Genomic DNA, 27,724 nt, shown 5'->3' with positions numbered 1-27,724 from the left:
AATCCCTGAAACTTTTTATGTTAAAAAATTTCTAGTTTTTTTTAGAAGGTTCTTGATATAAAATGTTAATATCAATGAAGTTTTAAAAATTATTATTTTTTAAAATAGCCTTTTACTCTTGTACTATCTTCTCTAATCTCTCGTGGGATATAATAGTTTTTATTTGAAACTTGTTTTTATTTATCTAATTTATGCTCACTGATTTCCCCCGTTTCCTTTAGGTTTCCACTTTCCTTTTTGTTTTCATCTTTGGGTTTTTTATGTTGAAAACTTTTATCAATTGTTGGTGCTCTTTGGCTGTCCATTTTATTTTTAAGAAGGAGAAACAAAGAAATTTACTAAAGGCTCTATGTGCAGGCACATGACCTGTAAACTTTGTGGCTTTATTCTAAGATGATTTGGATAAGAGGAAATTTTTATTGGGAAACTATCACTAAATGTCATAGTCTGGAGATATTTTTTATGGGACCGTTTTGTTCTTCTCTTTACATGGGGTGTGGAATGGGTGATGGCCTTAGTTTTTAGTTTTCAGCTTTGCAGGTAATACACTGTGTCTAAATCATGTCTCACTCAAACCTTCCACATGGCCTGGATCCTCTGAGTCGTATACCTTTCTCAGTTCTAAAGGTCAACTGCCCTTTCTCAGCGGTGTCTTCTGCTGCAGAAACTTTACTTACAGCTATCATCATTCTGTTAACTCTAGTTCTAATCATCCATTTGCTTTCTAGCTTCCAAAATTTTAGTTGAAATACCAATCCCTTGCTACTGTTGTCTTTTCTGCTTTTCCTTTTGGTCTTCTTGGAATATTATGATGTTAAATTCATTATTTAATTATGGTTTATTGCAGAAAAAGAGCCAAATACATATGACTTACCAACCACATTTAACAGTGAACCTTATTGTTCTCATTGCCTTTTATTATACATTCTCCTTTTGCTGTGACATATTATCATTACAATTTGATGTGTATTCTTCATAAGTATCATGTTTTATGTTTCTTTGATTCTTTACTCTTTAATAAGTACATATTCAGAAATACTATCATACTTTATTCGTATAGAAATCCTTAGTATAAAGAGTATTGTTTACCCTTGACAGACGGAAGAAACTACACTCTGAGAGTTTAATTAGCATGCCCAAGATCACACAGTCAGGCTTTCAGGCTTCTCCTTTACAGAATTTTGCCTCCCATCTTCTCCAACTCTAAAGTCTAATTTTTAGCAACTTTATGAAATAAGTAAAAGAAAGAAAGAGGTGGATTTCAAGCACTTAATTTGAACAATTTTTCTCCCAAAAGAAACTGCAAATTCTCAAAATTAGTTTGGGGTAATTTGATAATTTTAGTACATTACATGATATACAGTCACTACCACAGTGAACACTTGAGATTTGACTGAAATAACAGAATAATGTGTACTGCATTGATGTCTGTAGAAACATTTAAGGAAGCAAACAATATGCTGGATGATGAGGAGAACTCCAAAAATGAGGAGACACATTTCACATATTTAGGTGCTTTCACAATTGATGTAAGGCAGGACTGCTCTGTGGCATGAACAAAATTGACAGCCACATCTACAGGGATTTCTCTACCTCTGGACATAATTTAATGGAACTAATGCATATTTATTACAGCATGGCTCTCATTAGACAACAGCCTGGCCATTAGACATAAAATCCCTGCAAGCAACATGATCTATTTTCTACAGAGAACCTTCTCTGGCCACTGAGACCCTGCTGCAATTACGCTGACAACTTCATGTGCTGTGAACTGGAGGGGTAAGTGGCAGGGGCTCTTGGCCTTCTGCAGCCCAGTCTGTCTATGAGCCTTCTGGTGGAGTCTAAGGAGGCCTCTGTTGCTTTCCTGGAGGCAGAGACCAAGGATTGTCAGGGCTGACACCTACCTCCCAGACCCCTTCTTGTCAGATGCTCGGGCTCCGTCAGCTGAGCATGACGGAGATGACATGCTCATGCCTTGACATGTCATGAGTAGCTGAGATGACAGCTGATGTCTTTTATCTGTGGAGAGGGCTTGCTGGGCTGCAGAACTGGATCTGTGAAAAGTGCCCTGACACACCTTTACCAGCAGTCCCTAAACATTGGTCTCAGTCTCACTGATTCTCAGGCTTTCAAATGATTCCTCAAGTCCTTAATCAAAGAACATTCCATATCTTGCTGAGTATTTAGCTAGCCAACCAGTTGATTGCATGTTCTTTCTTAGGCTTTGCTTAAATAGCGTCACCTCTATTACTACTTCTCTAAATCCAGAAAGATTTAATCTGTCTTATTCTTGTTCCTGGAGTGTTCTCTTTGTACTCTAGTTCTTATTAGCCTCTGGCTTATATGATGAGGATGGTAATGGTGTTGATGTCAATGGTGCGGTTGCTAGGACTGTATATGCTTCAGAATCAGCCCTATGTTCCAGTCTTCTTTATGGCCTTCACTTGGTCAAATTACTTACCTTTTAATTTCTTCATCTGTAAAAGGATGGAGACAACAATACTCTCCTTTCCAATTTGAAAGATTAAGAATAAAAATAAATTGCATTAAGTGCCTGACTCTAACATTGTTTGATTTTTTTTTTTTTTTTGAGACGGAGTTTCGCTCTTGTTACCCAGGCTGGAGTGCAATGGCGCGATCTCGGCTCACTGCAACCTCCGCCTCCTGGGTTCAGGTAATTCTCCTGCCTCAGCCTCCTGAGTAGCTGGGATTACAGGCACGCACCACCATGCCCAGCTAATTTTTTATATTTTCAGTAGAGACGGGATTTCACCATGTTGACCAGGATGGTGTCTCGATCTGTTGACCTCGTAATCCACCCGCCTCGGCCTCCCAAAGTGCTGGGATTACAGGCGTGAGCCACCGCGCCCGGCCCTCTAATGTTGTTTTTAGTTCCTTTCTCATTTTTGTATTATTTCCAAATTATTTAATTTAGATTATGCTTTTTCATTATATGTACTATTATATTTAATATGATAATCTTCCCTTTAAAAGAAACCTAACTTTGTACCTATAGATCTTATGTAAGTGTGTGCATATATGTGTATGTGTGTGTATCTTTATGAGTTTATCCTCTAGTAGAAAAAATGCCAGTTTATGTTGACTGCTTTCTGCCATAGACCTAGGGCGGGGCTGATTCATCTCCATTTCCCCATGAGCTCCTCTTCTGGTCAGTTGTCATAATTAGTTTCAGCTAGTAGGTTACGGTTGTTGATCGTAAGATCAAGCTGGGGCCATCTGAGCTCATGATTTCTTTGCTCACCAGCCAGGGAGAAGTCTTTTGAGAATTACAGCTTTATTCTCATAAACCCTGATGCTTAGGTGTCAGTGATGTGGCCCGGGAGAAGATGACTGGGTTTCTGCTGTCTATCATCAATATCAAAGAGCGGTTCTATCCAGTTTTAGCCATAACTACTACTTGTCTTGCCCTTTACAGTTGTTATAATGCCTTCAAAGGTGCTATCTGTTGTAATCCACCCTACTGCCCTGGAGTTGGGTCACACACCCACTTTACAGATGGCGACACTGACGCTCAAAGGTGTGTGAAATTAGCCCAAGAACACTTGGCTGATGCCAGCCTGCATCTCAGGTTTTCTTAGTCTTCTCTATGCTGCTGAAGTGGTTTGTATTTCTGGCACCTTCGTTTTCTCATACTAATCTGACAGGGTCAGATTCAAAGAAACTCACAACACACTTGAAGGAAGTGAGTCACTCTCCTTGGATCAGGGTGACCAAAAAGCATTTTACTTCGGACTATTTTCTTAGAGCTATTCATGCCTAATCCCACCCCAGAGGCATGTTTTAGAAATATGAGCGGGGGTTATAGCTTGAAAAAGCCCCCTTCGTGATTGTTATACATCACTCTAGGGGCAGCTCTCCCTCCACTCAATGCTTTTGGCCTTTTAGGAGAACATGTTTCCCCAATTACTCAAAGGCCAAGTCCTTAGAGAAAAATGTACTGCTGCGCATAGTGATTTATATTGATTCTCCCAACAAGTTGTAGAGAAGATTCATTTATCTGTTGGATAGTTGGGAGTTTAGGGGGATTCTTACATTTTACCAAAGAATGCCTTTTAACTACTGAATTCTATTATTCTGTTATTTTTACCTCATCTCTTTAGGACGGTACTCTCTTGTTGACTAAGGCTGTTTGTCAATTTTTACAACATAAATATATTCTCATAATTACAAAAGGAAGTGTTCCAAGAAACCAAGGCTCAGTCTAAAACTGTGTAGAAGGAAACCCAGGTTCAGCTGGAGGACCAAAAGTTAGAAAGAATCCCCTACCTAGGCTTGCACCAGAGACAGGGCCAGCAAGGCAAACTGGAAGCCCCTGAAGTCCTCCAGACATTTGTGAATTTCTGTGAGTCTCTGGGTTGCTGTCTGGTGCGACATTTCATGTCAGGGTTTAAAGTGATAGCTGCTGTTTGAAGCCTGTGTCCATGGGCTCAGCAAGGACGTGAGACATCGATGAATTGGCCAGGGAACTCCTGATAGCCTGGACCAGAAGCCAGTAACAGTTTACACTATCCTTATTAAGAAAGTAAGTTGGGAGATCACCCCAGCTGGTGTCCTGGATTCTCAGTGGGTGTTGAGTTTTACAGCCTAAGTAAAGCCCAGCATCCAAGCGACATTTGCTAGCTAGATTTCTCAGGGATGTTTTATCCATTTTGCTCACGGAGAGCCTCTGTGATATGGTGCGATGAGGAATCATGGGGCTGCATTCTAAACATGCAACCTTTACATGACCAATAAATACACCTGCTTGTCTGAGGCCAAAATTGGTCTCAGTGGATGTAATTGAAGTTGCTTTGTGGTTTTGATTTTTCATCACTGTTTTTTTTTTTTTCAGTATGGCTAGCACTTACAGGTAGTTTTAGTTGTATCTGACTTTGGGTCTTTAAGGGAGAGAAAAGAGAAATAATTCCATTTTACTTTTGCTGCATAAATGAGAGCTGGAGCTTTGGGAATGTGTTAAGCAATAATAGCAGACAGCACTTGTTTCCTAAAAAGGCGTTGCTGGAACAACAGCAAAAACAAAACTATTGTAATGGAAGCCTGGGGTGACTTTCAGAAAGTGCTATGCGGGTTTTAAAAGAGTTTTGTTACCTGTAGTTTGAATGAGCAGTAAAATACAAAAACTTGCCGTTACCAATTCCCCAATCTGTGTCTGTTATTAACTGGGTTGTTCACAAAGATACATCTGTAGCCCAGCCCTTTACTGCTCCATTTATGTGAGTCTGAGTTCTGGCAAGCACATTTGCAGCACAACCTCCTATGATTTTCAATAGAACCTTGTCAGGGCATGGAAAGAAGAGCAGACATGTGTTTTTATGAATAAATCCTAAAATATCTTGCTTTTGTGACCCACCATCCGGAGATAACCTCTTCTCCCTGCAGTGCCTCATTTCCTATCTATAATAGGACCACTCAGATATGCTAATTCATTATCTTAGAACTACATCCCAAGAGGTTAAAACTTACTGAGTCCTTTAACAAAAGGTCCCTAAATACTGAGAAGCAGAGCCACAGCTCACCGTTTGGGCCCAGAGGACATTGACTGTAGATTCTCAGCTTCTTCCTCTAGGTTATCTACTTACTGGCATCTTCCTCGGGGGCCGGAACTACTGGTTTCCTTTTTCCTTCCTCCTACAGTCCAGCTGCTGAGATAGCTTTCCCCATTCATCTTGACTACTTAATTTATTTTTATACTGTGATCGATCTAGTTTTTCATTAACCTTTCCAGAACGTTGACTTATTCTTTTCTAAGAACAACTATATTATTTCTTCTCAGGAATGTCTATGTTGTTAATTTTTCTCTTTGAGACGGTTAATGTTGAATATAATAGCTACTTTTTCATGTAATTCTGAGCAAATATGCAGGAGGAAAGCGAGGGTATTGTATAGTTCTAAACGTGGAAATTCAGATACTTTGGAATTCTTCAAATAGTCTGTGTTTGCACCTGCTGGAATGCTGCTCTTCCCTCTGCAATATTGCCAACTCCTAGATTCATAGGGTCCCAGATTCTAGGACTAGATAGGTCTGACAGAGGATTCCAAGCTCTGAGAGTCACAGGGTGCTGGTAAATAGCTTTTGTAATGCGAGAAGATGAGAGATACCTTTCTACCATGAGGATTTCAAAACCTTCAAAGACAGTGTTTCTCAAATCGCAAAGTGCACACAATTACCTGGGGATATTATTAAAATGTAGGTTCTGCTTCAGATCCTAGGTGATTCTAATGGTGGTATTCCAGGGACCCCATTTGGAATAGTAAGGTCTAAAGTTTCATTGTCCAATATGGTAGCTACTGCCACATGTAGCTATTAAGCACTTGAAACGTAACTAGTTCAAATTCAGATGTTCGTTCTATAAATGTAAAATACACACAAGTTTTCAAAGATTCATTTTAAAAAGCATGGCTCTACACTTTCTCATTGATTTACATTGATGACATGTTGATAATTGTTTGGCTATATTGAGCTTAATAAAATATACAATTAAATTAATTTTTTAGTTTCTTTTTAATTATTTAAAGAACTACAAAATTTTAAATTACATTTTATTGTTTTATAATTTAATCCAGTGCTTCTCAAATTTTACTATGCTTACCAATTACCCAAGATTCTTGTTGAAAGCAGATTCTGATTGCTCATTTATGTTTCTATGGACACCACAGCCTTAATGCTCTATTCCCTCCATTTCATTGGCTATTGATAGCATTTAGCATATTTTATACCAGCTTCTCTCAAACTTCATTGTGTTTAATAGTCACCGGTTGGCTTGCTAACCCAATGATTGTTGTTCTACCCCTAGACTATAATTGAGTAGTTCTGAATGAGGATTCAAGGATTGCTAGTCCTAACATGGTCCCAGGTGATACTGGTGTCGCTGTATGGACCACACTTAACAGTAGCAAAACCTTAAAGCTCTCTTCTCTCTTGCCTATTCAGTAGCACTTATCATCTTCTGTCCCTCTGTTTTGCAGTATAGTCTGTGAACGTATTTTTTTTTATCTTCCCCTCTACTCACATCAATGTCCATTCATACTGTGACAATGTCTTTTCACCCTGTGACATTGTAAAGTCATTGAAGGGAGAAGTTGTGTCTGTTTGTCTTTGGTACCACCAAAGCACCTACTTCAATAATTGGCTTGTTAAATTGAAATAAATTAGATTTAATGGAGTAATTCATCTTTTTTCTTGTTTATTTTTTTACTAGAAGTTCTGACAGGCACAAAATATTAAAACATTAATGAAAGAAAACAGGTATAAGAGTTGATCTGTCAATTAATCTATTGATTTACTGATTATTGGGTAGACTGTTTGCTTTCTGTTCATTTTTTATCAGTTGAACTCAATGCATATTTTTAAACACTGAAGTGCTGATGATTAGGGCAATTAGCCCTGTTTCAGATGATAAGTTAATTGGAAGGTCAGAAAAACACTATCAAGTACACCTAGGAAATTAAAGCTAAGATGTCATGGTAGCTCAGAGGTAGGAGAAGGTAGCCTTTAAATTATGTTGATTAAAGCCTTACTACCCAAAATGTTCTCCTTAGACCAGCAGCATCAGCAGAGTGGAGGTAAGAGAACTAACACTAATAGCTTTTGCCATGCAAAAAGATGAGAAATAACTTCCTACCATACGGATTTAAAAACCTTTAAAGGCAGTGTTTCTCAAATCACAGAGTGTACACAAATTACCTGGGCTATTATTAAAAGGTCGATTCTGATTCAGATCCCGGGTGATTCTGATGCTGGTAGCATGGGGACCACATTTGGAATGATCCCTGAAACATTGTTACAAATGCATAATCTCAGGCAAAACACCTGAATATATCAGTCAGAATCTACTTTGAACAAGGATCTTGGGTAATTGGTAAGCACGTTAAAATTTGAGAAGCACTGGATAGAAAGATAAGGGCAGAATCAGGTGCTATGTAAGCCTGAGGTTGACTCTGGGCTTTTGTCCTCCCTTACCCAAGAGAAGTCTCAGCATTTGGTCTAAGACAAGTCAGATGGCAGAATGGAGGAGGCATATGCCCCACGCAGATGGAAATATATTGCACGGGGATGTGCAGACCACAGCAGAGCTCCGCCAGTCTGCAACAGCCTTGTTCACAAAAGACCAAATCTCTCAAAGATTTGTGGCTAGGGGAATTAAAAGAAAAAGAGACTCTTACTATGATGGTGAGGCTTTGGCTGTCAAGCAGCAGGATGCTGCTCCTCCTTGACAGCATGAAAGGAAGCCCAGTTCTACCAGCCTACCTGTCTGAGAGCCACCTGTCACATAGAAGTAGAAAGCAGATTTACTGCCAGGATCTGGGAAAAACTGCATCCCTTCTCTCCAAAATCATGTGGATGAGATAAGTAAAGTGTGGGACTGAGCTTGCAGGGATGATGCCACCATGTAAACATCTACCTTAATTCATCATGTACACACACACACACACACATATGAGCTGTGCGGCAACTTCAATAGGTTGAAACTCTTGTTATGTTGAAAGGTAGTTGTAATGGTGGCTCTGATATGTGAAAATTAATATACTCAACATAATGTAATATTTGAGTGTTGCTGGTTTGGAGAGGAATCCATTAAGTAAGCCACACGTTTTTTATGTTATTGGCCGTAGTTACCTTGGGTACTCCATCTGATGGTGGAGATTACAGATCCCAGTCCAAACAGATGTTCTTGAACATACCCTTTCAGAAATTGTTAAAAGAGTTAACTATTCTTTCCTCTGTAAGTCCTCTAATATTTTAATATGTATATTTTCCATGCTTGCAATCAGTCATTAAATAAACATTAATTGAGCAATAGCTATTTAGGCAGTATTGGGGCTAAGGAAATACATATGGACAGGCAACATCTTTGACCTTGAGCTCATATTTCATGGTTCAGATACAGTGACAGAAACATTAACAGGTAGCACAGAGCTGTCAGTGATAGGATAGAGGAAAGTATACTGCCTAATGTAAATACAGGTGTAACGGAAAATGATGATGATGTTAACATGTGTCTAATATTTATTACATGTCAAGAACTATGCTAAGTATCATCCATAACTAAGCTCATTTATTTTTTATCATAACCATATAAAGTAGATATTACTATTCCCATTTCTTAGGATAAAAGTAATAAAGCACAGAAAGGTTAAGTAGTTTGCTCAAAGTCACACAGCTGGAGTGGCAGGGATAGAAAAACTTTAAAACTGAGGCTACATTGTTTGGAAATAAGATACTGAGATCCAGAGAGGGAAAATTAAATGCACAAAATTACATTAAATTGAACATTTACTAATGGCCTGCTATTACAAGGAACTGTGCTAGATCTGGAAAGTAGCAAAGATGGATAAGACATGGTTTTATTAATCAGGAGTTCATCAATAAGACATATAAACACACATAGGGATATGTTATGGTAAACTGTTCTAAGTTTGCTGATGCATGTATGTGCAAGGCACTGAGGACATCAAAATAAAGGAGTGATTGACTCCATCTGGAGGTGGTCAAGGAAGGCTTAAGAGGAGGTGATGCGTCAGCTGCACTTTGAGTTGAGAATAGCAATTTGCCAGATAGAGGCATTTCAGGAAGAGGAAAAAACAGATTAAAAAAAAAAGCAATGACATTAAAGAGCAAGGTAAGGGAGGTTTCTTTATAGAATTCAGTCCAGTATCTATTGTATATAAGAATCTGTAACACCTGGTCCAAGGTGTAAAACAAGGAAAAAGTGTCTTTGGAGTCTGCAAGGAAGGTTCCTATTCCTCATCTTTATGCCTGGCAAGGGTGCAATGGCAGAGTCTAGTTAGACACTGTGCATGGAATACAGTCTTTCATCTCTTGAACCTCCTGATCCCGGCAAAATAATGGTAGCATATTATGAGCAGATAAACACATAGAGAAAAAAAAAGACAGAATTTCAGGGGACATAGGACTATAACAATAATTTTAAGATAAAAAATGTGCACGGAGTGGTACCTGATTGTTATGAATGAAGATACAACCCACTCTCCCATAGAAGAAAAGTATAATTATAAAAGAGGTTTTCAATACCCATTTCTAAACTGCATTCTAGCCTGGGCAAGAAAGCAATACCCCCATTCTCTCTCTGTTTTTCTCTTCCTTTTTCTTCCTCTTCTTCATTCTATATTTTCTTTCTTTCTTTAAAAAAAAAAAAGAAAATATAAACAGGGCTGAGCGCGGTGGCTCACACCTGTAGTATCAGCACTTTGGGAGGCCGAGCAGGTGGATCATGAGGTTAGGAGACTGAGACCATCCTGGCCGACATGGTAAAACCTGTCTCTACTTTAAAAACAAACAAACAAACAACAACAACAAAAAACAATGCTAATAGCTCAGTGGAAGAAGGGACAGAGGACTTAGGCAGATCTCAAATGAAGCACATGTGAAAAATCAAGATGTCACGTTGGGGAGGTTTTTTTTTTTGCCTATCAAACAGGAAAGGCATTTATAATTAAATATAGTAACAACCTTTTTGAAATGTATTTTGTCATTTTCCAATAAGAGTTTTTTAAAATGTTCATGCCCCTTTGCCTAGTAACCACTTCTGGGAATCTGTGCTGAGGAAATAGTCATAAATGCAATTGCATATTTTACATATAAAGGTATTCATTGTATGGTTAATTATGTAAGAGAAAATTGGGAAAAAAAAGAATAAAAAGAATAATATACATTAAAGTTACTGAGTCATTCTAGAGAGCAAAGAAGTTATTAATCTAACTGATAGAAATATTCATTTTTATCAATGTACTTTTGGAAAGTTTACCTACAGACGTTTATTCATCCAATCATATGTTCATTTATTCGGTAACTTTTCAATAAGTGCCTTTGATGTGCCAGTCACCAACTGTTTTGAATACATCAGAGAACAAGACAAATAATGTAACTGTCCTACATTTGCAGAAAAACAGCTAATAAATAAACAAATGCAGAAAATAATAACACACTATGATAGACGATAATAAAAAGGAAAACAGAATGTACTTATTAGGTAGTTACAACCACTTAACAAGTCACCCTGCAACTTAGTGGTTTAGAATAACTAGAAATTATTGAGCACACAATACTGGGGTTTGGCAATTTATCCTGGGCTTTGTGAGACAGTTCTGCTTATCTGGCCCAGGCTCAATGGAGCTTGGCCGTATCTCATTCATGCTTCTGCAGACAGCTGTGAGATTGGTTTAGGGCTGGCAGGTCCAAAACAACTCAGCTGTGATGGCTCATCTGTGTTCCACATGGTCGTGCATCCTCTAGCAGGCTACCTGGGACTTGTTCATTTGGTGATGGTGCTGAAATCTCAAAAAAAAAAAAAAGGATAAAAAATTGCAATGCTTCTTGAGGCCCAGACTTGAAACCCAGTAGAGTCCAGCTACTGATGGCAGAAGTTGCTAAGAATCGAGGTCATCTTTGCAGTCTAACACGTTAGGACAGAACACCCAGGACTAACTTGATAATTTTGATGTTTGGAGTTTGGTTATAAAAGCAGCCAGCACAGAAATTAGGAGAGGATGATGATCTAGGAGTCTCTAGAGGAGAGCCAGAAATAAAATAATTGAAACTAATGAAGTGAAACAGACACAAAGGGTACAGATAAGGAGCTCAAAATTAATGGTAACGTTTGCAGTCTACAAAAGATAAAAGGATATAAAGCACAAAATGTTGGAAAATTGTCCCAGAGTTTGCTAAAATTACCAACAAATAAAAACTCATTGGTCCTTCTGGCCTTTATTCTTTTCACCAAATCACCTGTATTAAAACTGTGAATTAGTTATGTTCTTGTATTTTGCACTATTTATCAGTTTTAAGTACTAGGTAAGTACTCAAGGGAGAGGAGAATGTTCAAGTATCCAGGAGGAAAAAAGTGTTCAGTAGGAGAAAAAGCTTGTTTCATTTGACTGATTGCATATGAATTTAACTCAGTAATTTAGAAATTTCAAAATATTAGACTGCTCCAAAAGTTGCAATCTGTTATTTCCTTTCATATCTATTGTATATGTGTATGTATATATTTTCTATACATATATACACATATAGGCATAACAGATATATATGTATATGTATTTGTGTTATATACATGTAAAACTTGCATTGTGTTCCTGGAAAAGCCACAGACACTCAATGCCAGCCTGTGCAAGCAGCCAAAAGGGGGGTTGCGCCCTGCAAAGCCACAGGGGCAGAGCTGCCGAAGGCTATGGGAGTCTGCCTCTTGCATCAGTGTGACCTGGATGTGAGGCATGGAATCAAAGGAGATCATTTTGGAACTTTAAGATTTAATTACTGCCCTATTGGGTTTCAGAATTGCATGGGCCCTGTAGCTCCTGCATTTTGGCCAATTTCTCCCATTTGGAATGGGTGTATTTACCCAAATCTTGTACCCCCATTGTACCTAGGAAATAACTAACTTGCTTTTTATTTTATAGGCTCATAGGTAGAAGGGACTTGCATTGTCTCAGATGAGGCATTGGACTTTTGAGTTAAAATTGAAATGAGTTAAGACTCTGAGGGACTGTTGGTTGGAAGGGCATTATTGTGTTTTGAAATGTGAGGACATGAGATTTGGGAGAAGCCAGGGCAGAATAGTTTGGCTGTGTCCCCACCCAAATCTCATCTTGAATTGTAGTACCTATAATCCCAGTGTATCATGGGAGGGACTGGTGGGAGGTACTTGAATCATGGGGGTGGTTGCCCTTATGCTGTTCTTGTGGTAGTGAGTGAGTTCTCATGAGAGGTTTTATAAAAGGTTTTTTCTTAGAAACTTCTCTCTCTTGCCATCATGTGAAGAAGGATGTGTTTGCTTTCCCTTCCACCATGATTGTAAGTTTTCTGAGGGCTCCCCAGCCGTGTAGAACTGTGAGTCAATTAAACCCCTTTCCTTTATAAATTACCCAGTCTTGGGTATTTCTTCATAGCAGTGTGAGAATGTACTAATATATAAGTGTTTGTGTATGTATGTGTATATATATGTATATAACATCTATTTCTATTCACGTATATACACATATATGCATAACACATATATATGTATTTGTGTGTATGTCCCTTTAATTGGATACAATTCATTTGGGGCAATGTACAATTACTTTATTCTAACTGGTCTACTTTATGCCACTTTCCATTGTGATTTGTTGGTGGTGGTGTGACCTATTGCAGACTGCTCTCAGATGTTTGATCACCAGTATTACCCAAGCATTATGAATGAGCCCAGAATGATGTGTTCTGTGGTGTTAGACATCCAATATTGTGATAAATAGCTCTGTGCTCTAAAAGAGAAAGAAACATTTCAATCCAATATAAATGAAAGGACCCTGGCCTTGCCTGTTTTCCTAGATAAACAGAGTTTGCTTTCTAGCTCTGATGAAAAGGCAGATTTTGAAATGGAATTAAGAAGTGGACATACACACCTGAGTCAGACTCATACCCATGCTTCGGTGATTTAACCATAATGGAGTTCCTGTTTCTTACATTGCCTGTGCACGTATAAGCTAAACTCAGTGTGTTCTGAACACTTTGTGTCAGAAAGAATGAAACAAATGTATAGGATTGAACTCTATAGCCCAAAATAGTTCTTCATATCTTCTAAAAAATAAAGGTGTAGATTACTTGTTTAGTGTATAGTTCATCTCCTGTCACAGCTGAAATGAAAGAAAGGTAACTCCATTTCTCTGACAATTTATGTCTATAATATTATGCTCAAATAGTCAAAGCCTCCCATTTAAGCATCATATAAATCTCTGTGAAGATACTCATGAAATTATTATTTGAAAAAACAAAGAATTGAATAATTTAGCACTTCCCAATGTGTTATGATATGTTTGTTTATTGTATACACCACAAACAAAATAAAGTTTCTATCATTAGAAAAACCTGAGAATTTCTGTATAGTACACATCGGCATAATAGAAGTTTTAAGAAATTCCTTATTAAAGAAATCCAATAAATATTATATGTTAGGATGTTTACATATATTTTGAACATAGAGCTCTATTATTTCCACAAAATATCATTTGATTGTTCACATTACTTGGTGATCTTCAGAACACAATTGGAAAATTCCGAGCTCTATTTTTTTTCCGTTACTAAACAAAACACTAGCCTATCCAGGAAAAGGCCATGTCATGACAGAATGACTGGAAATGTGTGCACGCTTTCACACCATTTACCTGAGCAGAAGTACCTGTCAGATCCACAGAGTCCTTAATGTTCATAGAAGAAAACTACAGAAAACCATGATTGTGGGAGCAAAGGGTCCAATGCAGAGAGAGCATCTGGAAATCATGGAAATAGAGAGGCAAGATACTGTTTTAAAATCCTGAAAAAATAACGCTATAGAGACGCAATGCCACTTAATGGCCTAGCGGAGGGGTCTGTCGATCACGTTGCAAAATCTGCAAGACATGTCTCTGACACCCCCAAGCTTTATGACCTCTGCCAACTTATTTAACTTCCTTGAGCGTCAGTTTCCAGATCTTCAAAATGGGGCGAATCTGATACCCAATTCAAAGAAATGGTGTGAGGATTAAATTATGAGAATAATATCTGAAATATAAGAAGAAATAAATATTAGCTATTATTTAGAAGAAAGAAAGAAAGAAAGAACTTTTATTTCACTTAGGGTAGATTTTGGTATCTATGTCTATTTTGTCTGAGGCTTATTGACAAGGAGAGCTAGAAGGGAACTTAAGATCGTCTGGCTAATTCCTATTATTTTATATATAAATAAACTGAGGCCAGAGTGACTGGGCTGGAGGCATTTAGGTCTGATACATTTAGCTTTCCACTCATGGGACTGTAGTAATTTAAATGACTCAGAAGGAATTCTCATGCATAAAATTAACATTTTCCTTTTGAGCACATATTGACTTTCCCTTTTAATTTCCAAACAGCCGAAATATTTCTCAAATATAGTTCTGAAGTCAGACATTTCAATTTTTTTTCTGCACTTATTGGTAATGCTTTAAGCGTTTTAGCAACTAGCTTAACTGAACTGGATGTCAATTTGAATTGAATATTATCGTAAGGGAGACTCTTTCTATTCTTATTGCAGAAGAGTTTTCACTGGGAATGGATGCTAGTTGTTTCAGCCAATCTAGACTGGGTATCTGGATCTGTCATCTGTGTTCCATGACACGTACTTCTCTAATGCTTGTTCTTCAGCTTTCTCTGTCAAATTCTAGGACACTGGTCTCATTTGTTTTCTATTCCAGTGATGCAGTTTTCTGCGGTATCAAGTTAGTATTCTATATCCCCAGTCTCATTTTAAGTTCAGCTCTCAGGTTTTCTTTACTTTGTCCTTATTTCTGACAACAGCTTGTTTATAACTATTTGGCTTCATAAACACATGAATCTTTTCTCTTTAACATTCTGAGAACAAATTTATCTAGTTTTCTCCCTTTTTCTTCTGCAACTCTTTTGTTAACTTTTTTCTGTTTTTATTAGTAATCTTATTGCTATGAGTCAGAGAAAATGTCCTTCACATTTTCTCGATCTTGTTATTTGTTGAGACATCATACATAGTTGATGTATGTTAATGTTTTAATAAAAGTTCAAATTATTTTTTACTGTGCATGGAGAAAGCACTATTCAACCATTGAATGATTATTACTGGCTAACTTATTAGGAAATCTAGTAGATTTACTTTGTTTTAAAAATTTCTGAAAGATTGAGATTTACAAGTTTAAAACCACCATGATTATTGTAAATTTGTCCCAAGTTTTTATTATTTCTTATATATTTTTTCCAAATTGTCATATAACTATGTAGTCACCTACTTTTTTATTGAAGTAAATAGCCCCTTTCTTTTGCATAATATTTTTTTTAAAGCTTACACTTTGTGATATTCATATTGAAACCATTTTCTTATTTTACTATTTTCTAATTCTTTAAAGGTAAAATTCATGGTAACATTCGTCTGATGAAGTGAGGTCACAAAATGCTGAGGAGTCTGTCATTGGCTGGTGGCTCACTTTCACCTTTATACCCACAAGTTCTCACTGATGCCCACTCATTACTTTAAATGATTCTCTTCTGCAAAGTAGACCTTCTGGGTATCATTTCTTAGCAAGTTACATAGTAGTCTAACCAATTAATGAGTAAGAAAAATTTCCTTTCCATTAAGTCTTAAGATAATAGGCTTTTGAAGTCTATTCTATCTAAAAATTAGCTCTAAGAAAAGTGTTGATATAAATATAATGAATTAATATATCAAATTTCATATTGAATGTGCTAGAGACTGCTGGATATATAGAAAAAAAGTATAAAGCACCTCTGAAAATTTCTCCTTGTGACTTCATACAAATCCTTTGTGCCATCTGAGGCTTACTTACTGCATTTGTACAATGAACCATTGGTCTTTCTTAGTCATAATGTCCCCTGCCCCACTCAGAGGTTTTGTAACTCTGTGAACTCCAAATATAAGGCAGATCCAAGACTCAATTAGGATACAAGCATTTGGGGGAAGATGCATAAACTCTCAGAAATATGCTTTAGAATTTAGTATGGCTTATCAATAAAAGAAGTGATAAACATTTGAATAAACAATGATATATGGTTAAACTCTTTATTACAGTGTACTTTATTGGATTTTTAATAATGCAAAAATTCCTATGTGATGAGCTAATAACTCAAGAATTTCTTCAGATAAAATATGTATTTCCAGATTCCAATCAGTTGCTTATACATTTGCCCGCTCATGATTGTTCACTTAAGTAAAACTGCAAGGTAGATGCTGTGTGGTGATATGAAAATGGAAACAGGAGTCCCTGGAGACGCTTGTTTGATAACTGTCACTAAGATTTGGTTTCTCTGATAGCAAAGAACTTTGAGTTTGGCCCTAACCAAGAGACATTCCGTTAAACACTAGTTTCATAGGGTGCTATGGGTGTTATGTCAAAAATATGATATATGTATTTAATACAATGAAGTTCTATTTATCTTCAGGAGGAATGTATAACGTTCAGCATAACAATAAAGAAGGACTTTTGTTGTTGCTGTTCTTTTGGCAGAATATCTTGGGAACATGAGTTCCATGGGAAAGTTTTGGGGATATGATGTGCTTGGTAGGTCTATAAGTGGAGTTAGGTTGACCACCCTCTTTAGCCAAATGTTGAAGAGCCTTTTTAAATTTAAACAAACAAACCAACAATGTCACGAAACAATTGTTCAAGATAAATGGAAATGACTTTTGGGTTATATCTTCTTTCAATGATTTGTACCATTGTGTCCTGTAACTATGAACTAAGAGTCCAATGAGAACACAGAGTTAGACTTGTAGTAAACTTATGCAAAATTTCTTCTCTGAGTGGGTCACCAATTATTTATAGGGAAGAAAGTTAATACCACATTTATCTTGCTGTGTCTGCAAAACAGGCTAGAAATAAGTGCAAAAATGCCTACTGTACCCCTTTCACACTGGCCCTCAAAATAATTCTGAATAGCATAATAGAAAGAAACTTGACAGAGAAGACAGAAGTTATTTTAAAAATATTTTAGATTTTAGGGTAATGCTCTCTTAAATTTGTCCTTTCAATGTTTTTGTCCACGATCCCAATCCGTAGATACGATGTTGGCCCACATACTCCATACAGCTCTGCTTTGCAGCTGCAGAGTAGATGAGGGGCCAGGAGGGGGAGCAGAAGTTAAAATATTGCAGACAGAGCTACCCTAAAATTCATGATGAAATGATTAATGCTGATGACAGATAGAAAAGTAAACAGGGCCAGCCAGAAAACACCACCAACTGGTACCTAAGGACAAAGAACAAGGACTTCCAAAATGACAAACAGAACTGTAATTGAAAAAAAAATCACATGTGCAATTATTAAAAAAGGGAAACTGTAGTAACAGACAAACCATTTCTCATATATAAATGCAAATGGTGGGTGTATATGTTCTAGCCAGGCAATGATGCTTCAATGTATCACTGTCACGAAAGAACAATGAGGCTTACGCTAAGTTTGTATGTTGATTCTCCATGAAACCCACAAAAATGAGCTATAGTTTTTAAGTAAATAGCTATCCTGTGGTAAAATACTAACGCTTTTCTTGCATTCCTTCTCTCTTTTTTTCTCTAAGGAAGCATGAGATAGATCCAGGTAGCCTTCCTGATGCATGTCAGATATTTTAAGGTTCCTTTATTATTTTTTATTTCTACAAAGAGTAAGGCGTGAGGGGATAGTGCTCCTCCATATGATGATATCTGCTCCATTCTGAACAAAAGTGTTTTTAAATCCCCCAAGCCTCGTCTCAAAATAGTCTCCTATGTGAAATACCAAGGGAGAAAGAAAACCCTAGGGACAAATAAAGGATGAACCAGATGATGACATTTTTTCATTTGATATTTTTCCCTTTCTAAGGTTACATATGCTCGTCTTCACTGTCCATTACAAATATGCTTTGTCCTTTAACTAAATGAGTCAGAATGCCACCTGGGTGTGCCACTTCCTCACAATTATGCTGTAAATAAGTTGATTTATGCATAAAATTATGCATCTCCTTATGCAAATGTGGCTATAGACTTAACGTAGACCATTCTTCAGAAATAAATTCTTAAAATTCTTTGTAAAAGTTATCGCATAGTTATCAAACATTTTTGTCTCTCCATAAACTGTGTAAACATTGAAACCCTTACCCAGCCTGTACATGTAAGTTACTCAATCCTGTTGACTTTGTTTATTCTTACTGTTCTTTTCACCTCAGGCAGCAGACAGCAAAGGAAAAAAAATACAAGAAGAATCCATGGAGATAAGAATTGTATTGTTATTATGATGTTAATATTTTTATAATATTTTGGAATGGTGGCTTTAATGGCAAGTTTTACACATCATCAGTTAATCAATCATGTTAGAGGAAATGGTACAAAGGGAAAGGTATTCAGGAGTCTCAATTGCTGCCCTCCACCTTTTCCCTCTACATTTCCCCACACCATCTGAGATCGTTATTGCTGTAAGGATAATACAGCCCACGATTAGAGAGAAACATTCATCTTGACTGCACAGTAGTATAGAGTTAGTTTCCAAAAACTTGAAAAATAAGGAAAAAAAGCATACATTTTTGCCAATTCTCCCTCTTACTGAGCGTGTTGCTTACCTCAAGCGTGTTTCCTCATTTGCACAAGAGGAATGTGAATGTTTTGAAAATTCAGCAGGTGAGACATTTCAGCATATTTAGTTTGGGCCCTGGCACAGAGTAACTGTTTTGTGGCTGCTATTTGACTTAATGCCTAGAGAAAAATTCAGTATCACTGCCCAAAATGGTTATTCCTTAAAACATCTTTGTTTTATTATAAAAGTGGTAAAATCTTGTGACAGAAAAATTGGTAAATGGAGAATATTACAAAAATAGCTCCCTGTTATATTTTTCATAACACATATAATTTGGGGGTACTTTTTCTAGTTATTTTCTTTTTTAATCTCATGGTGTTTCATTTCGTCTTGGTAATCATTTTGTACACTCAATTTGGAGAACTCCATTTTTGTACTGTTTTTCATATTCATAACCATGAAATTTTAATACCCACAGAATACTTTATATAAGAAAAATGTATTTAATTATTTTGAATTTCCTTATTTTAAAAATTTCTTTAAAGCAAAACACACTTGCAACAATTATCCTTAGGCGGCTATTAAGATGGGTTTATTGATTACACTATGCATGGGTGACGTTAATTCACATCCTTGTCACAGGATCTTTTCAGCATGAAGTGATTACTAAAGTACCTAGTATTCAAAATATGCTATATTTGAATTACTTCTCAGCTAGAGTAAATGCGGTATATCACAAAGATAGCACAAAGTCCTGGATACGCTAACAAATGCATTGTTTCTGGAAGTAAATTACTCATCTGCCTGGATCTCTAAAAATATTAGCCAAGCAAAAATAGTTGCAGAGACCACAGTAAATTTTACAACAGATTTTTTTCCCCTGACAAAATATTTTGAGAAATTTGTTGATCAAATAAATTTTTATTTCTCTTCCCATTCTTATTAAACACTATTAACATAAAAAATTCACTATCAAAAAAAAAAATCACTATCTAAGTTCCATGGGCCACACTGGGGTTTCATGGATGGTCATTGGGAGTTCCATATGTTGCTTAAAATTGTGTGCCAAATTTATAATTTTTGAACCTTTCTAAATTGATCTTGGGAAAGGGGCTTACTTTTTTCACAGCATCTAGTGCTAGACATAATGATTCCAAAGTTTCCTTCCAGCTACAAAGAAATGTGTTTTTGATGGTCTGCTGATATGATGGTCTGAATGTCCCCCAAAATTCATGTGTTAAAACCAAATCCCTGTTGTGACGGTATTACGAGGTGGGGGCCTTTTGGGAAGTGATTAAGTCATGAGGGCTCTGCCCTTATGAATGTATTTGTCCCTTATCCCTTATAAAAGAGCCGGAGGAAACTAGCGTAGATCCTTTTTACCTTCTGCCTTGTCATACAGAGGACGCAGCAAGTAGGCCCTCAGCAGACAGCGAATGCCTGTGCCTTGATCTTGTACTTCCCATCCTTCGGAACTGAGAAATATTCTTCTGTTCTTTATAAATTACCCAGTCTGTGGTATTCTGTTATAGAAGCACAAATGGACTAAGAAATTGGTGCTGAGAAGTGGGTGTTGCTTTAACAAATACCTAAAAATGTGGAGGCAGCTTTGAACTGAGTAATGGGTAGAGGCTGAAGCAATTTTGAAGGGCATGTTTGAAAACATCTAGAATGCCATGGAGCATTAAAGGTGACTCTGGTGAGGCTCAGAAGAAGAAGAGAATAGGTTCTGTACGAAAGCCTCAGTCTTAGAGATTACCTAAGTGGTTGTGAACAGAATGTTTGTAGAAATATGGACAGTAAAGGCCATTTGAATGAGGTCTCAGGTGGAAATGAGGAATGTATTATTGGAAACTGAAAGAAAGGCCATCCTTATCACAAAGTGGCAAAGATCATGGCTGAATTATGTTTGTGTCATAGTACTTTGTGGAATGCAGAATTTAAGAGCAATGAATTAGAATATTTAGCTGAAGAAATCTCTAAGCAAAGTGTTTGGGATATGAAATGGCTTCTCTTAAACTACTTGTAGAAAAATACAAGAGGAAAGGAATGAGTGAAAAACTGAATTCATACTGAAAGGGGAAGCAGAATATAAAAGATTCGGGAAATTCTCGGCTTGACTATGTAAATAGCAAAAAAGCATATTTAGGAGAGAAAACTAAGGATATAGCCAAGAATCTTTTTGATAAGAAGATTAGTATGGATTAAAGGAAGCCAGATGCTATTCATCAAGACTATGGAGAATGACCCTGAGGGCATTTTGGAGATCTTTTAGTCTGCATTGCCATCACAGGCCCAGAGTCAGAACATTGAGGGCAGAATGGTTTCAAGGGAGAGACTCAGGTCACTACAGAGTTCCAGGATGCCCCTGGGGCTGCTGGGCTCATTGCCCAGGCTGCCTCAAGTCTCTGCTGCCTGCATTCTAGAGTAGTACTCCTTGGCTGCTCCAGATGTGACTCAGGTGAGCTCAGGTGCAGCTTGGGCCACCACTGCAGAGGGCACAAGTTGTAAACCTTCGTGGTGTCCCCCTGATACTACGTCTGCTGGCATGCAGAGTGAACAAGCATTGGAGGCACATCTACCTCCACCTACATTGCAAAGGATGCCTCAGAGTATCCCACTAGGGAAATGTCTAGTGGAGTTGGGAGAGTGGGGCCACCCCCAAGACCTTAGAACTGCAAAGACATGAATGCGATCCAGCCTCATAGATCTTCAGACACCTGACTCCAATCAACAAGAGCTCCTGTGTGAATGCACCCCACAAAGCTGTGAGGGTGGGCCCCTTCAGGGCCTTAGATGCCCAACCCTCACCCCAGTGTGTCCAAAAGGTGGGATATGCAGTCAGAGAATATTATTCTCAAGCCTTAAAGTTTAATGCTTTTTGCCTTGTTGGATTTTAAACTTATTTGGGATTTACTCCTTTCTTCTTTCTTACTGCTCCCGTTTGGAATGGGAATGTCTAAACTATGTTTGTCCCACCACTGTACATGTAGTACATAGCTTTTCTTACTCACAGTTTCACAGCTGGAGAACAATTTGCCTTAGGATAAATTGTACTTTAGTCTCATCCATATCTAATTTAAATAAGAGTCTGGAGAAAAGACTTTTGAGTAAATGCTGGAATTAGTTAAGAACTTTGGGTTGTTGATTTGAAATAAAAATAGATTTTTTTTTTTTTTTATGTGAGAAGACATAAATGTTGGGGCCAGGGCAGAATGTTATGATATGAATGTCCCCCTAAATTTATGTGTTGAAACTTAATCTCTATTATGATCGTATTAAGAGGTGCGGCCTTTCGGGGAGTGATTAACTCATGAGGGCTCCACCCTCATGAATGGATTAGTACCTCTTGAAAGGGCTTGAGGGGACCAGCTTAGGTCTTTTTTGCCCTTATGTCTTCTGCTATGGAGGACACAGCTAGAAGGCCCTCAGCAGACACCAAATGCCAATGCCTTGATCTTGGACTTCTCAGCCTCCAGACCTGTGAGAAATAAATCTCTGCACTATAAATTACCCAGTCTGTGCTGTTCTCTTGCAGCAGCACTAACAGAATAAGATACCTGGCTCACCCTGTGTTTGGAAATACGTGCTCCCATGTGGAGACCAGTCCTAGCTCTCCCACTTCCCTCTAAAATAGCTTAACATTGAGAGGGCTGTAGAGAAATAATCTGAATGTAGAAATTGCAGGTGGTGGGATATCCTTGACATTTTGAAGAAATAAATTAGACAGGTTCGACATGGGGTGCTAGGAACAAACCAGCATACAAAACCAAACCAAACTCCTTCCCCAGTGGCAGAATGCCCAGGCCGCAAGTTGTTGTTCCATTTTTTCTTCCTCAGATTAAAAATAATGGTCCTGTTTGGAGGGGCTCACCGCTTTTAAAAAGAGAGTGTGCCCAGTTATTCTAACATTCAATCTTCTTCTTTATAACCAGCAAAAAGCCTTAGAACATTCTACCATCCAGAGAATTGGGACCAAATCGATAAATTGTAAACAATTCACAATTATTTTCCCTTACTCTTTTTCACAAATAATATCTGTACATATAAGTAAAATCGTACTAATGCTTTTCTTCCTTTTCAATTTTATAGTTTTAAAATATTTAAATTTCTATGATAGTCACAGAAAAATGTTTTCTAAAAGTCAGAGAAGCTGTACTAGATTTCTAGAATATACAGTCAGATCTGGAGATTATCAATTTTTATTTCAGTGCCCAAATTTTTTAAAACTGCAAAAGGGAACTAACATATGCATGCTAGAGACATACCAGAAACTAAGCTAAGAGGATTACTTGTATTATTTCATGTGATCCTCACAGCAACTTGAGCTGCTATTTGCAACTCATTTTATTTATGAGAAAGCAGGCCCTGGGATATTAGGTAACTTGTCAGAAATCCCAAAGCTGGTATACAGACGTACTAGTCCATTTTGGTTGCCGTAATGAAAATATTATAAACTCGGTGGTTTGAGCAATGCACATTTATTTCTCAGAGTTCTGAAGGTTGGGAAGTTCAAGGTCAAAGCACTGGCAGATTTGGTGTCTTGTCAGGGTCCATTCCTCATAAATGGCATCTTCTTGCTGCACCCACACATAATGGAAAAGAGAAAGAGCGCTTTCTAGGATTTCTTTATTAAGGGCACTAATCCCATTAAGGAAGGCTCTACACACATGACCTAATCATTTCCCAGATGCCCCACTTCCTAATACCATCTCATTGGGGGTTAGGATTTCAACACATACATTTTGAGAGGACACAAACATTCTGTCAATAACAATGGCAAAAATGAGAGTTACATCAAGGGTTTTCCTATTTCATCATCATTCTGAACTATACTTTTTAATTACAGGGAATAGAGATCCTGTTATAATCACATGTCAGAAAATGAATATGATGGTATGCTTTATTGGAATAAAACTGGCAGAGAATAGCATGATTATCCTGTGGTTTCTATATGAGCTGGAAAGATATTGCTAGGAATAAGCCATTTTGATCAATATGATATTGGGGGGATGGTGTGAAGAGCAGAAGCAGTTGACTTGAAGGTCTACAATACAATGAATTTATCACCTAATTGAGGATGCTTGAGTTATGCAAATTACTAATCTAAGAGAATTACATCATTAATATTTGAGCCATATTTATTCTTTAGGCAAAATGGATCTACTTAAATACAACATTTACCATTACTTCAAATTTAGATATAGCAAAGCTTTCATTTACCTCAAACTTTTCTTCACACTGACGACTCATTCACTCTTGATGGTTCTCCCACAAATTTGCTTATGGGTGCTTTCAGTTGTGGGGAGTCAACTGAGGCACGAAGATGTAGTGAACACTGGTGTGCCATTTCCTCCATAATGGTGAGCAAACGAGGTGCTCTGCCCAAGACAGTTTATGAAATGTGCTTGGTGTAATGAGTTTTGCATTGTAATACACTGAGCATGTGGCTATTGTTTGGTTTAAAAAAGAGACCTCTCAGAGTTGGTGGCTAACCTGAGTAGCTCTCACAGTGGTGCTGTGATATCACAAGGGCTCAGAATAGCCTGGCAAGACATTTGCTTTTGCCAGCGTGAAATTAAGGGTTCCTGTTCTTATTCTTATTGAGTGTTGGGGAAATAAAAAGATACATATCTTCTTTTTTTTTTTTTTTTTTTTTTTTTAACTCTATTCATGATGATAAAAATTGATGTCAATACCTAAAGTTTTGGGCAACCTCAAAATTAATCATCCTCTCAAAATTGAGAGGTTGACCAAAAGGAGGAATTGTTAAATTCTGTGTGGTCTTTTTTTTTTTTTTTTTTTTTAAAGAGAGAGAGAGAGAGAATAGGAAGGAGGAAAAAGGAAGAGAAAGAGAGAGAGAGAATGGGGAGGAGGGAGAAGGAAAAGAAAGAGGGAGAGAGAATGGGAGTATTGCTTTCTTGCCCAGGCTAGAATGCAATTTAGTAATGGGTATTGAAAACCTCTTTTATACTGATAATTATACTTAATGATGTAGTCAGGAAGGAATAAGGGAAGAAAATAACAAACAAACAGCCAACCAATATTTAATTTAAACCTATGAAATGCTATGCGATTACTGAGGAGTGATTTACTTCCAATTATATAGTCACCTTTGGAATAGGTGTGAGGTGGTAATGTATGTTTTGTGTATTTGAAGTGGAGAGTTCTATAAATGTTTATTAAGTTTACTTGTTCCGGGTCTGAGTTCAAGTTCTGAATATCCTTGTTAATTTTCTATCTCGTTGATCTATAGAATCGTTAGCTCTTCTTGTTGCATTGATCCTTTTGCCATTATGTAATGTCATTCCTCGCCTCTTTTGATCTTTGTTGCTTTAAAGTCTACTTTATCAGAGGCGAGAATTGCATCTCCTGCTTTTTGTTTATTAGTTTATTTTTACTCTCTGTTTGATTGGTAAATCTTCCTCCTTCTCTCTGAGTCTTTGTGTATTGTTGCATGTAAGATGGGCCCGGATGCAGCATACCGATGGGTTTTGGCTTTTTATCCAATTAAAATATATATAAGTTTAATACCGGCGTTTGATGCTAGCTGGCTGTTTTGCCCATTAGTTGATGTAAATTTTTTATTGTGTTAAAGTTCTTTGCTTTTTGATATATTTTTGGAAAGGCTGATATTGGTTGTTCCTTTATATGTATAGTGCTTCTTTCAGAAGCTCTTGTAAAGCAGGCCTGGTGGTGGTGAACTCTCTAAGTACTTGTTTGTTCGCAAAAGATTTAATTTTTCCTTCGCTCATAAAGCTTAGTTTGGCTGGATAGGAAATTCTGGGTTGAAAGTTCTTTTCTTTAAGGATGTTAAATATTGGTCCCCACTCTTTTCTGGCTTGTAGGGTTTCTGCTGAGAGATCTGCTGTAAGTCTGATAGGTTTCCCTTTATGGGTAACCTGACCTTTCTCTCTGGCTGCCCTTAGTATTTTCTCCTTCATTTCAACCCTAATAAATCTGGCGATTATGTGCCTTGGGGTTGGTCTTCTTGAAGAATATCTTTGTGGTGTTCTCTGTATTACCTGGAGTTGAATATTACCCTGCCTTGCCAGGTTGGGAAAGTTTTCCTGAATGATATCCTGAAGAGTATTTTCCAACTTGGATTCATTCTCTTCATCACATTCAGGTACACCTATCAAACGTAAATTAGGTCTTTTCACATAGTCCCATATTTCCTGGAGACTTTGCTCATTCCTTTTCATCCTTTTTTCTGCATTCTTGTCTTCCCGTTTCATTTCGCTGAGCTGGTCCTCGACTTCTGATATCCTTCCTTCTGCTTGATCAATTCGACTGTTTAAACTTGTGCATGCTTCGCGAAGTTCTCGTGTTGTGTTTTTCAGCTCCATCAATTCACTTATATTCTTCTCTAAATTGTCCATTCTCGTTAACATTTCGTCAAACCTTTTTTCAAGGTTCTTAGTTTCTTTGCATTGGGTTAGAACAAGTTCTTTTAATTCACAGAAGTTTCTTATCACCCACGTTTTGAAACCTGCTTCTGTTATTGGAACACACGTGTAATCTATTAAGCCTTGTTCCGTTACTGATGAGGAATTGCAATCCCCTGTAGAGGGAGAGGCATTCTGATTTTGAGTATTCTCTACCTTTTTACGCTGGTTTCTTCCCTTCATTATATATTTGTCCGTCTGTCGTCTTTATAATTACCAACTTTCTAACTGGGTCTCTGACGTCCAACTTGTTGATTCCCTGCGCCGAAATCTGAGCAATCCACTGAGCCGGCCAAAACAGCGGTGTTAAGATTGATGGTGCTTTTCTGCCCGGGAATCTCCGGACTCTGCACCAAGAACTGGCGTGCTAAGGCACCAGCAAAACCGCCACGCCGGCCACAAGAGTCGCCCTGGCGACCCGTGGAGCTCCTCCACTGGGAATGTCCTGGTCCGTGAGCAACAAATATTCGTCTGAAAGTGTGGCGTCCTCTCGTTCTTTGCGCTTTCACTGGGAGGTACGTGCCCGAGCTGCTAATCATCAGCCATCTTGGATCTCTCTCCATCTTCTTATTTTCTTCTTTTCTTTCTCCATTCCTTCTCCCCTCCTTCACTTCCTTTTCCCCCACAACCTAAACCCTTTCTCATGTACTCTATCTCTTTCTTTCTTTTTAATAAATGTGTTTTATATTAGAGATAAGTATAGAAAGACATGGTCTGGCCCAGGGAATAGTACTCTTTAACTATAAAGTGTGAGCAAATATTTTACTTTTTGTAGGCCATGTGATCTCTGACACAATGACTCAACTGTGCTTTTGTGACATAAATGCAGTCATAGACAATACTTGTAGATATTAATCAATGTGGCTGTGATCTAATAAAATTATATTTACAGGTGCTGAAATTTGAATTTTATATAATTTTACATATCAAGAAAAATCCTTTTGAATTTTTTCTAGCAAAAAATATAAAAAATAAAAATCTTAACTGAGACATCAGTGTAAGTCTCTGGTCAGAGGCCAATTCAGCTCTGATGTCTGCCTGGTTCCATATGCTAAAATTTGGCATTTAATGTTTCTCTCAAAGACAGTACCTCTGTCTAAAAGATCACTTTCACAATATCTATTCCATGCTCAAAATTCCCAGACTTATCTTTTATTCTCTGACTATGCATACCCTTTGACCCTTAACACTAAACTCAAGTGATTTATCTTTCATGA

This window comes from Aotus nancymaae, unplaced genomic scaffold, assembly GCF_030222135.1.
Source record: "Aotus nancymaae isolate 86718 unplaced genomic scaffold, 86718_ANA_hifiasm-v0.15.2.pri h1tg000038l, whole genome shotgun sequence".
Lineage (NCBI taxonomy): Eukaryota > Metazoa > Chordata > Mammalia > Primates > Aotidae > Aotus > Aotus nancymaae.
This window is presented reverse-complemented; position numbering follows the sequence as displayed.